The sequence below is a fragment of the Grammomys surdaster genome, unplaced genomic scaffold, assembly GCF_004785775.1.
Source record: "Grammomys surdaster isolate TR1022 unplaced genomic scaffold, NIH_TR_1.0 217, whole genome shotgun sequence".
Lineage (NCBI taxonomy): Eukaryota > Metazoa > Chordata > Mammalia > Rodentia > Muridae > Grammomys > Grammomys surdaster.
This window is the reverse complement of record NW_021604662.1, coordinates 1,478,363-1,490,795: the sequence shown is the minus strand read 5'-3', so window position 1 is coordinate 1,490,795 and position 12,433 is coordinate 1,478,363. Positions and strand designations below refer to the sequence as shown.

The 12,433-nt window shown below is 42.2% G+C and overlaps 1 protein-coding gene across 3 annotated transcripts in view; it reads left to right on the top strand.

Moving 5' to 3' along the window:
- The first annotated feature begins 2,618 nt into the window (after nucleotides 1-2,618).
- Nucleotides 2,619-12,433, top strand: part of Bclaf3 (BCLAF1 and THRAP3 family member 3) — a 66,524-nt gene continuing 56,709 nt past the window's right edge. For 2 of the 3 annotated variants that reach the window (XM_028772707.1, XM_028772708.1), the window contains exon 1: nucleotides 2,623-2,718. The gene's annotated coding sequence lies outside the window, so the exon portion shown is untranslated. Of the gene's footprint in view, nucleotides 2,719-12,433 lie in introns of all 3 variants that reach the window. The other variant, XM_028772706.1, reaches the window with a different exon arrangement.

Here is a 12,433-nt window from a genome sequence, read left to right as displayed (position 1 = left end):
ACACACACACACACATAACTAATATGTGTCTTCTCCTTCCCTCCCTCCTGCATAGTATGTTTTAATTCAGAGGAAATTGCTGTACAAAATATGGGTTTAAGTTGAATAGAAAGTTTATGGGAAGCAAGAGCTCTATGGTCAGTGAAGACTGTGTGCTCAGACTATATATCAAGAATGAGGATTGTGGATCCAAATAAATGAGATTTAAAAATGGATCATTTTAGAAGCAGAGAGGTCAGGTGTCTCCTACCTTTGCCGTCACAACATGACATTGCCATATATAAAGTACATGCTTGAGAACTACATAGTTGAGCAACAAAAAAGAACTACAAAACATCTTTTAAGTAGATTTTTGATTTTTTAACGTATAGATGCATTCAAAGCTATTACGGAATTCATAGCTCATAGGGTGATGGTTTGGACATGCCTGCCAGATTTTCTAGAGCAATTCCTATGAGAATGGGTGGGCATAGCAGAAGTGAAGGTTACTTGGTGCCTGGAGAGATAGAGCAGTTGGTAAAGTGCTTGCACTGCAAGCCTGGGGACCAGGGTTTGATGCCTGAAATCCAAGTAAACAAGGTGTGTGTGGTGGCTGCCAGCTTGTCAATCAAGACTGGCAAGAATATCTCTGGGCTTGCCAGCTAGCCAACTTAAACTAATTGGTGAGCTCTGGTGTTCTAGTTATGGTTTCTATTGCCGTCATGAAACACCATGACCAAAAAGCAAGTTGAGGAGGAAAAGAGTTATTTTCCTTCCACTTCCACACTGTAGCCCATTACTGAAGGAAGGCAGAACAGGAAGTCCTGCAGGGTAGGAACCTGGAGGCAGGAGCTGATGCAGAGGCCATGGAGGGGTATTGCTTTACTTGCTTGCTCTCCATGGCTTGTTCAGCCTGCTTTCCCACAGATCCCAGGACCGCCAGCCCAGGGATGGCAACATCCACAATGACCTCTAACTAAGAAAATGCTCTATAGCTAGATCTTATGGAGGTATTTTTCTCAATTGAGTTTCCCTCCTTTCAGATGACTCTAGCTTGTGTCAAATTGGCATATGACTAGTCAAAACATTGGGGCTCAGTGAAAGACCTTGTCTTAGAAAAGTAAAGGTGGTCTGCTCCTGAGAAACCATACTTGAGATTTATCTGTCACCTCGACTGCATATATACACACATGTATTCTCCCCCTCCAGAGACTTTAAAGATCATTTGGGTTAAGAAGCCTAAGGAAAAATGATTTCCTCATTCAGGCTGGATTCATTGGGATAATGACAGTAAATGGCAGGAAGAGGAGGACCAACACCATGCTGTCAGGAGGTGACAGTAACAAGGGAGGCTAACACTTGGCTCTACCAGGCAGTACAAAACTCTGGGAGAAATATTTTACTAGGGAAAAAAATGTGTATCAGTGCTGCCAAGTGGGGAAACTTCAAAGGAAAAGAAGACACATCCCCCTTGGAGATGATATAGAGTATGTGAGAAAAGAAAAATTGAAAATAGCCAGGTTGGGAGCAGAGCTTAGTGGTAGCATGCTTGCACCCCGAGTGAATGGTCCTGGGTTCCATCTACAGTACAGCAGAGTGAGTGATGGGGGGGGCAGTGATCCTAGGGAGATAGATTTATTAGTACAGTGCTTGCTTTGCAAGGATCAGGACCTTGTGTAAAAAGAGACAGGCATGGTGGTGCATGCTTTAACTCCAGTAGTGAGGAGGCAGAGATAAGAAGACCCCTGGGACTTGCTAGCCAGCCAGCTTAGCCTACTTGGAAAGTTTCAGACCAGTGAGAAACCCTGTCACCCTAAACAAAAGTGGACAGTACTCCTCAAGGAATGACACCTGAGGTTGCCCTCTGGCCTCCATACACATGTACACACACACACACACACACACACACACACACACACACACACGGGAAGTACACAATGGACATACAAACAGAGCCCTATAGGCACAAAAGAGGAGGAAGAAGAGAGTAGAAAGGAGAAAGAAAAAAGAAGAAAATATCAAAGAGAGGAGACCAGACAGAGTGAGATTGGTATTTCTTGGGACCATTAACCTATTTGGAAAGCTCAGATGTTCCCGTTCTCTAAGTTACCCTTCATTGGAGGCTTTGGGAAATGATGAAAAGTTGGATGATTGGTTAGAAATTAAATAGGTGAGAACAGAGGTTAAGGAGAAGCAGGCTCGGAAGTGTAGATTCTGGATAGGCTTTGAGGGCCACGTAAAGAGCTAGAAGTGCTTGGTGGATACCTCTGCCTATCAGTACACAAGGCAGGAAGACCCAGGGGACCAAGTTGAGGGCTGACCTCTAGGCCGAGATCCTCAACTCCAAAGGGCCCTGGACTTGCACCATTTGGTGCTTCCCTTCCTTCTGGCCTGATGAGCTCGGGGGCACTTTAGCCTCTTAGGGAACAGTGGGGAGCGCAGCCAGCAAAGCGCACTGGAAAGCCCGCTGGAGCAGTCTGGGAGAGGCTCGAAGCCCGAGCTTCTCCTTGAAAGCAAGTTTGGCCGGAGGCGGGCACTGTGGGCGGGGCCAGAGGGGGGTGGGACCAGACCATTCCGGAAGGAAGTGGTTCCGGGTCTCGGGCCCGCGGGGGTAGCTGGGTGCTTGTTGGAGCGGGAGGCGGGAGCAGAGCGAGGGGCGAGGCCTTACGGGAGCAGCGACTGCTGTAGTATCGGAGGCTTTGGCGACAGCGACGGCTATGGTGAAGACTTCTCTGAGAGGTGAGCGGTCCGGAGAGCGGGCGGAGTGAGGAAGCCCGGGCCTGCAAAGGGATGGAGGGTGTGTCCTTTGCCCGTGAGTGGCGGTTCTCACGGTGGCAGGAGGGGGCGGCGGGCGGACTTGGCTTCTCCGGGGATCGCATCCCTTCTCCCCTCTCTCCGGGCCGGCCCCATCCCTCTGCGGCTGCAGCCCTAGAGGCACAGGCCGCCGGCGCGCACTTGGCTCTGCTCTCAGGGGTTCCTAGTCTGTCCCACCGGTGCCTTTCTTGAGCCGCGGCTAGCCGGGGCACCTGCCCACCCCACCCCACCCCCCACTGTTCTCCCCACCCACGGCGTCGGGCAGGTGGCGGCGCCGATCTCTTGCAGTATCTGTTTGGGGGATCCGGGAGGGGGCGGTGCCCTGAGACTGAGCCCTAGGACACCTACCCCTCTGGAGCAGAGCTCCCGGCTTTGTCCGCAAGGGATGCTCTGGCAGCAGGAGCCGCATCTTCCCTGGAGAACGGCGAAGTATAGCGAAGACCTCTCTCTTAGGAATTTAGTCAACTGTGCCACGGGTCAGGACCGCCCTAGAGAAACTTAGCCCTCTAAATATTTCCTTTTTCGGGCTTTTTGAGTTACACCTTGAGTGACTGTTTCTCTGGAACAGATTACAAACTACCCGGAGAAAATAGGGCTCTGGAGGCTCCTGGTCAGGCTACCTTTTGAACATTTTTTTTTTCTTTTGTAAGCCTGGAAGTTAAAGCTAGGCCCTCCCTCATGCCAAGCAAGCATTCCACCACAGAGCTATGTATCTTTTGAGATAGTGTCTCACTCAACTCAAGCTGGTGTTTAACTAATTCTATTGGTCAGGCTGGGTAGTCCCCGAACTTTGTACCCACTCTCCATCCTGAGTAGTTGGGCTTATAGGCTTACTTGGCCAGGCCTGGCATGTTTAAATGTTTTTTTCCCCGTAGATGTGAACAGGTCCAAAACTTTAAAAGGTTTGCTGTACTTTCATAATGAGCCTTGTTTGTTCATTTATGTTGAGGCTTTGTCTTTTTAAAGAGAGTCTTTAAAGCGGAGATGGCCTTGAACTCACAGTGTAGCCAAGGATAGCCTTGAATTTCCGATTCCCTGTCTCTGGCCCCTAAATGCTAGGATTGCAGGTGTTTGCCAGTCATGCCTGTTTTATTTTCCTCGGTTATTGATAGCAGGTCAGCTTCTCATTTACGAAGTGTTCCAAAAAATAAAACAAGTTAATAAGGGTTTTTCTAAGTGAACTAGGGATTTGAAGTTATGACTTCTTTGAATTATAATATATCTGATTACCTTGACTAAATCACTTAACTTTTTCTAAGGTATTTCCTCAGCAATAAACAAGGGATTATAATGTTTATCTTACCTTTCTTTTAAGATCACATGAAACAAATATGGAAAGTACATTTCACATCCTTTGTCTTACTGAAGGTCTTACTTTCTTGTAAAAATTTCAGAGCACAAAGCATCTTGAAGCACAAAAATTTTAAATGTAAATTTTTTGGAGCTGGGGAAAATGGTCCAGTCAGTAAAGTACTTGCTGTGGAATCATGAGAACTGGGGTTAAGATCCCTAGTACCTGAATAAAAAGCCAGCACCAAAGTATTTATCCTAATCCCAGCTCTCAAGAAACAGACGGGAGTTTCTGAGGCTTGCTAACCATTCAGTTAAGCTGAAATGGTGAGCTTCAGGTGCTATGAAAGATTCCTGTTGCAAAAAAAAAAATGTAGAGAGCTACTGAGAAAGATGTATTCCTCTGCTCTTCTGTGGTTGCACACATGGAGACACACACACACACACACACACAAAGACATACATATTTTTACAAGTTCAAGTTTTTGAAAACTCTTCTGGGGCGAGGCATGGAGAGGCATTGGTAGAGTACTTGTCTAGCATGTTGGAAGCCATGATTTGTATTTCCAGAACTCACAAAGTAGAGACAAAAGATTGCAAAATCACGTGTGTGTTTCTTGCAGTGCTGTGAATTGAGCCCAGGATTTCCTGCATGCCAGGCAATCACTTTACCAGTTTAGCTGTATTACTAGCCCTCAGTTTTTGCTTTGTTCTTCTTTTGTCAAGCAGGATGTCACTGTGTAGCTCAAGTTTGCCACAGGCTCTTGGGTGTTTGGATTACAGGTATGTGGGACAAAGTATGGTTGAGAATCAGAAGTTTTAGGCCAGTCTACGCACTATTAAGACCTTGTTTTACTGAGTCTAGTGAGTCATGCCTTTAATTCCACCACTCAGGAGTAGAGACAGGCAGATCGCTCTGTGAGTTTGAGGCCATCCTGTTCTGCATAGTGAGTTCCAGAGCTATAGAGTGAGACCCTTTCTTGAAATAAGAAAAAAAAAGACTCAGTCCTTCTGTGATACTTTTTGCCCCTACACCATACTCTTTCATACTCTTAAGTTTGAACTTTAAGTTGTTTTTCATAGTGTATAAATTGTATATCGAGCGTAGCTCCCTTTTTTCATTTTTTTTTGGGGGGGACAGGGTCTTATTTAGACCATCTTGACTCAAATTTATAGTCCTTTTATCTGGGCCTCCTTCATGCTGGGATTATGGAATTATAGGCATATGCCACCACATCTAAATCACTTTTCTTTCTTCCCTTCATTCTTGTGACAGGGTCTCACATAGTCCAGACTGGCCTCAAACCCAATGTGGATCTGAGCATTACCTAGATTTTTGATCATCTGCCCCTATATCTTAACTATTGGGATTTCAGGCATGTGTGTATCACACTTGGTTTATACCAGTGAGTCTCAACCTTCCTAATGCTGTGACCCTTTACTATAGTTCCTCATGTTGTGGCGGGCCCCCCCCCCAAAAAAAATTACTTTTTTTGCTACTTCATAATTGTAATTTTGCAACTGCTATGAAACATAATGTAAATATCTGTGTTTTCTAATGGTCTTAGGGGATCCCTGTGAAAAGGTCCATAGATCACTAAAGGGATTGTGGTTCACAGGTTGAAAAACACTGATTTATATGATGCTGTAGACTGAACCTAGGGCTTCCAGAATGCTAGGCAAACACTGTACTAATTAAGTAACATCCTGGGCCTTCTTCCTTTGTTATTTTAAGGTTTTTTTTTTTTGTTTTTTTGAGACAGGGTTTCTCTGTGTAGCCCTGGCTGTCCTGGAACTCACTCTGTAGACCAGGCTGGCCTCGAACTCAGAAATCCACCTGCCTCTGCCTCCCAAGTGCTGGGATTAAAGGCGTGCACCACCACCGCCCAGCCTTAAGTTTTTTTTTAAATCTTGTAACTGAACACATATTTATTCTTTAATTTTTACTGATAAATATGTTTACCATATTGTATGAGTGTGTGTTCATTCATGTCAGTGTTGTATGCATGTCAAGGCCAGAGATTTGATATTGTCTTCATTGATTGTTGTCTATCTTATTTTGAAATGTTTATTATTATTAGACTGTGTGGGAGGGTGTACATGCATGTGTTCTGGGATGCATGTGGAGGTCTGACAACTTTGTGGAGTTAGTTATCTACCTTTCTGTGGATTTGAGAGATCAGCTCAGTTTGCCAGGCTTATGTGCCAAAAGTCTTTATCTGCTGATCTAGCTCATTGTCTTATGTCTTAGTTTTGAGACAGAGTGCTGGATTGGCTGGCCAGTAAATGCCTTTCCAGCCCAGGGATTACAGTTGTTCTGCTGTACTAGCTTTTATGTAGGTAATAGGGTTCTGAACTCAGGTCCTCTTGCATGGTGAAGATTTTATTAACGGTGCTGTTCCTTCAGCCTCCTACAATGAATTTTTAACTAGTCACTGTTTTTAATGCATCTCAAAGAATTTGATTATTTAGCCTTTGTGTCTGTACACACACACACAAGACAGGGTTTTACTCTATAGCCCAGGCTGACTTCAGACTAACTGTGTAGCCCAGGCTGGCCTCAAATTCATAGTTCTCCTTCAGCTTCCAGCCTCCAACGTGCCAGGCTTATAGGTGTAAGCTATTACACTTGGCTTCATTCTCAGTATTACTTTTAAATAACCAGCTCTTTAGGGCTGGAGAGATAGATGACTTGGCAGTTAAGAACACTTGTTTCTCTTGTAGAAAACCTGGATTCAGTTCTCAGCACCCACATGATTGTTCACAAGTATTGAAACTCCAGTTCCAGGGTATCTGATGATCGTTTTTTCGCCATGGCACCTCATGCACAAATAGTACAATACATAACATACATATAGACCAATACTCACACACATAAAGTCAAAAATAAATGTTTAAAAAGATCACCATTTTATACATATTTACTATATATATGCATGTTCATGGCGTAGCATGTATGTGGAAGAGAGAAAGACTTGTAGGCTCTTTTAAAAAAAATAACATGGATTCTGGAGATCCAACTTAACTCCTTGTGCTTGTATGGCAAGAACTTTACCTACTCAGCTATTTCCCCAGCCTGTAAGAACATTAGTATTTTTGTTTTAGTGGCTTACTTTTGTATTTAGCCTCTTTCTAATATGTTTACTTTTCAAATACTTTATCCCCTGTAACCAAAGTAAGAGTGATAAGCAAAAGTGGGGTTCTGTGTGCGTTTAATGGCCCATGGCTCTTCTTTACTGAAAACTGGTGCTAAGGTAACACACGCTCTGTGACAATGAGAATAATTCATGTCTGTGCTCCTTACTGATGATCACCCTCTTACTCGTGTGGTCTCCTGCTGAAAAGGCTTTCCTAGGGAATTTTTATTCTTTGAATTTGTAAATACTTGATTTGCATTTAGTGTGGAATCTTTTTGCATAATTCTCGTATCTTAAGTGTACAGTTTAGTATTTTTAGTATTTTCATACAATTGTACAAACATGATCATAAGTCTAATTCCAGCACAGTTCTTCACCCAAAAAAGCTCTGTTGTTTGTGGTTCTAGATGCCTGGAATCCCAGGACTTGGGCCATAAAAGGAGGGAGGATCAGGAGTTCAAGGTCATTATCCTCACCTACACAGGAAGTGTGAGGCCAGTCTTCCTGATGGCAAACCCTGTTTCAAAAACCTAAAGAAAAAAGAAAAAACACTAAACCCATTAGCCATCATTCCATTTCTGTGGATTTACCTAGTCTAGTTATTTTACATAAATGAAATTATACAATATGAGGTCTTTTGTGAATGACTTCGCTCATTTATCATACTGCTTTTAAGTTCACCTATGTTGTAGCATATATTAATATTTGCTCCATATTTTATGGTTAGATATTCCATTGTATATGTATGACGTATTTTTCCTGTGATTAAAAATAGGGGAATTTATTTTCTCTTTTTATTAGATGTTTTATTTACATTTCAGATGTTATCCCCTTTCCCTCCACAAACCCCCTATCCCATCCTCCTCCCCCGCTTCTAAAAAATGGAGTGCTCCTCCATCCATTTCTTTTAGTATAAAAGGTTTATTGTGGGAAGGGAGGGGAGCAAGGACCTGGAAAAGGGGTAAAGTCAGAGAAAGGGGGAAAGGGGACAGAGAAGGACAGAAGGGGAGAAAAAGAGAAAGAGAAGCCAGCCAGGAACATGTGGGGAGAGAGAAGAGGAGGAGGAAGGGGGGCATTTTTTTCATTCATCTTAATGTACTTTGAATTGTGTCTACCTTTTGGCTGTTATAAATGCTCTTGTGAACATTGTTATAAAAAGATGTGTACGGATATATTTTCAATTATTGTGGTTGGATATACCTGGAATGGAATAATAGTTGAACCACATGGTAACAACATGTTTGACTTTATTGAGGAACTGCCAGACTTTTCTAAAGTGGCTAACTATACCATCTACATTTCCACCAGCAGCATGTAAGGATTGTAACAATACTGCATCCTTAAAACATGTGCTATCATGTAATGTAATTATAGCTATCTTCATTGTCATGGAGTGGTATTTATTATAATTTTGATTTACATTCCACAATGACTAGTGGTTTTTTGTGCTTTTTAGTCAGTTTTATACTTTTGAGAAATATCTATTCATCCCCTTTATCCATTTAAAAAGTTTGATTGTCACTGAGTTGTATTCTTTTTATAATATGGGTGAAATTGAGTACATTCAGGGTGATATAGACACTTTTAAGTATTCATGCATTTCTTTATAAGATAAATGATTTGTAAAGAAAAATTATTCATTGGGTTATCTTTTTTTTCCTTTTTGTTTTACATTTTGAATTTTTACTTTCTTGGTGGTGGTTGTTTCATATATAAGTCTTGACATGGTAACACAGTTGTTAAAAACAAAACAAACAAAAATAACAGCTCTAAACTGGGCAATGTGGTGCATACTTTTAATTCCAGCATTTGGGAGGCAGAGGCAGGTGGATTTCTGTGAGTTTTCAGCCAGCCTGGTATACAGAGTGAGTTCCAGGACCACACAGAGAAATGTCTGAAAAAAGACTATGAAACAAAAACCCAGCTCTACATATTACACAGATCAGTTAATTCATTTGTCTTTTCTAGCCATCCACCAAACAGTTTTTAGATTAGAATCGGTGTTTTGCAATATCATGCTCTAACATTGCCTATTAATAAGATCTTTCTTTAGCTTAATACTCAGGGCAAAAGTCTGGCTTGGAGTCCTCCTTTATTTAGTAGGGAAGCAGGCTTAGAGATGAGGCTTCTTACTGCTTCCCAAAGTGGTCTGTGCTATTTCAGGCTGCCTGATTAAGGGTAGGCTCCTGGTAGGTACACACAGTTGGGGATAAACCCTTGATGGTGTACAGTAACCTTTGGAATGTCCAGGGTAAGGTCCTCCCAGTTCAGCCTAGACTTTGATGGCTTGCTCCTCCATCCTGGCCATCCTTTTGCCAAGGTTGTCCTCATGAAAGCCTCAGGCTTGTAAATCTTGCTGTGGACATACTTCACCTTAGCAGTTTCCAGTGAATATGCTGTACATCTTTATTAGCCATGTGGGACAAGTCTGCATGAATCGTGTCCAGGAGCTCAGTGTGGCAGGCAAGCAGGCCCATGCTATTGCAGCACCAGCATGTTGCAGCCCCATATGTCCTTTGGTCCTCAGGGGGTCTCCCATATTCTAGTGCACATGATTGCTGCTCTAACTCTATGATATATGACCATATCCCCAATTCCACACTGGTACTCAGCAGCCTGGCCACTAGAATGATAGTGAGCCTCCTGCCCTCTGGTTGATCATGGCCTGTTTCAGCAGCTTAGCTTCCCTTGTTAGAATTCTTCACAGCATAACATTTCAAGTTTGATGAATCCTAATTAATTTTTTCTTTAGTTGTTTGTAGTGCCATATCTTAGAAACTATTGCCCTATTCAAGGTCATAAAGATTATTTATACATGTTTTAAATTTTGTGTATTTAGTTCTTGAATCCATTATGTTTATGTGTGCATGTGTCCATGTGCATGACAGTTGGGTTGTAATTGTATATTGGCTGATACAAATTCCTCAGTTCACATTTTCTTCTTTCATTGAGGCTTTTAAAATGCTACCTTTATTTTTCTTTGTATTTTGTGTGTATTTTGAAACTATAATTCCATCATTTCCCCCTTCCCTTTCCTCCCCCAACTCTTCCCATGTACCCTTCTTGCTCTCAAATTCATGGCCTTTTTTTCTTTAATTGCTGTTACACATATACATACATATTCCTAAATACATAAATATATTGCCTAGCCTTTTGAAGAATTTGGTTGTCATGGAGAGCTAGGATAGCCCCAGGGCCATATGGTTCCAGAGAGATGGGAAAATTATGTAGGGTTATGGGAAGGATCTGATGAAAAGGGAGAGAGATTTTATAAGAGAAAGGGAGTTGCTACAGCCTGGTCTGTCAGCTGAATAAGGGTATTCTGCTAAGGCTGTCTTCTTTTAGCGTCAGTGTTCTTTTCTGCATCCTCCTGGGAGTAAATGACCCTGCTATCTGGGTGTTTGTGTTCAGAGGTAGACAGATGATTCACTGCTTCTGGTCTTTTATGTTTTACTCTGAAGCAGTAATATAATTGGATTTATCATCTGTTTCTGACATTTCAGCCAATACCATACTGGTTTTAGTCTGTCATTTTATTTCTTTTAAAGCTTTTTTTGTCCCTTTTAATCAATATTGCTGGGGAAAAAATGACATTTAAATAGGATAAACATTTTCTGCGAAGGCCAAATAGTAAATAGTTTATACTTTATATGCCACATATTGCATCTCTATTGTGGTACTTTTAATACCAGGGTTAGGATCTAGTGATCTCTGTTAACCAACCTTCCAGGTAACACCAAGATTTAAGAGTCTCCGCTCCAGGTTGTGTGTGTGTGTGTGTGTGTGTGCGTGTGTGTGTGTTTGTGTGCACACATGAACATACTTGTGTGGAATTGCTGAGCTTTTGGATCTGGGCATTTTCAATATTTTGGGGTACTACCATACTGCCTCCAAACTACTTATATTTTGGTATATTCTAGCAATGTATTAGGGTTCCTTTTGTGCCATATATTTGCCTACTCACTAAAATAATAACCACTTTTTAAAAAATTTAATGGGTGTGAAATGGTTAGGTTTTTTATTTGCATTTCCCAGTTACTAATTGATCATATTCATAGGTTACTTGAATTTTGGTTTTGGGATACACTGTTTAGACACTTTGTCTATTTAATACTACCATGTAAGTAAATAAAATGTGTTGAAATAATTACTGAACAAACCCAGAACCCTTAAGGAGAAAGAAATTCAGAATTAAAAAAAAAGGAAATTCAAGGAAGAGCACCAGAAATGATGGTCAAACAACTCGGGAAAGCACAGGCAAACTGAGGCAAAGGCATTGAAATAAGAGGACCAGCATAACTAGATTAGGGAAAACAAGGAGTTTGATATGGGCTATTAGGTTAAGTAGAGGAAGAGACCAGAAATTAAGAAAAAAAAAGATTGTGTCATATATTTAATTAATTTATTTATTCACTGTCTTTGTTTGTTTGTTTGTTTGGTTTTTCGAGACAGGGTTTCTCTGTGTAGCCCTGGCTGTCCTGGAACTCACTCTGTAGACCAGGCTGGCCTCGAACTCAGAAATCCGCCTGCCTCTGCCTCCCCCAAGTGCTGGGATTAAAGGCGTGTGCCACCACCGCCCGGCTTATTCGCTGTTTTTTGAGACAGGTTTTCTCTTACTATCCTGGAACTCAGTTTGACCATGTTGGTCTGTAACTCACAGAGATCCTCCTGTCTCTTCCTCCTGAGTGCTGGGATTAAGGACATGTACCACCACACCCGAATTTAATATTTCACTAATAGTGAAGCGTTTGGATTTTGGCTCGGGTTTTGCTTTCCTTGTTATGATTATATATTCTTGTTTTTCCCCTTTTAAATTATTTAAGACTTCTTTTATGTGTATGCATGGATAGTTGTGCACCACATGTGTGCCTGATTGCCAGAAGGGGGCGTTTGTTCCCCTGGAACTGGAGTTACAGCTAGGAATCAAACGAGGGTCTTTTGCAATCATCTTGCTGTTGCTGTTGTCAGTCCTGTCGTCATTGCTGCTGCTGCATCCCCCACCACCTCCACTGCTGCCACCTGTGCGGAGGTGGGGGAAGGGGATAGTTTAGATTATTTCTTTGCTGGGCTAAGGCAGACTAGCAGGTGGATTCTGGAGCCCAGGAGCCAGCCTTGTGCAATCCCCTGGTCCCAAAAAGAAACAAGGTAGCAAAAAGAAGCGGGAAAGAGCTCACAAACAACTGAAGGTTGGAGGAGACTGAGCTCACAAACAA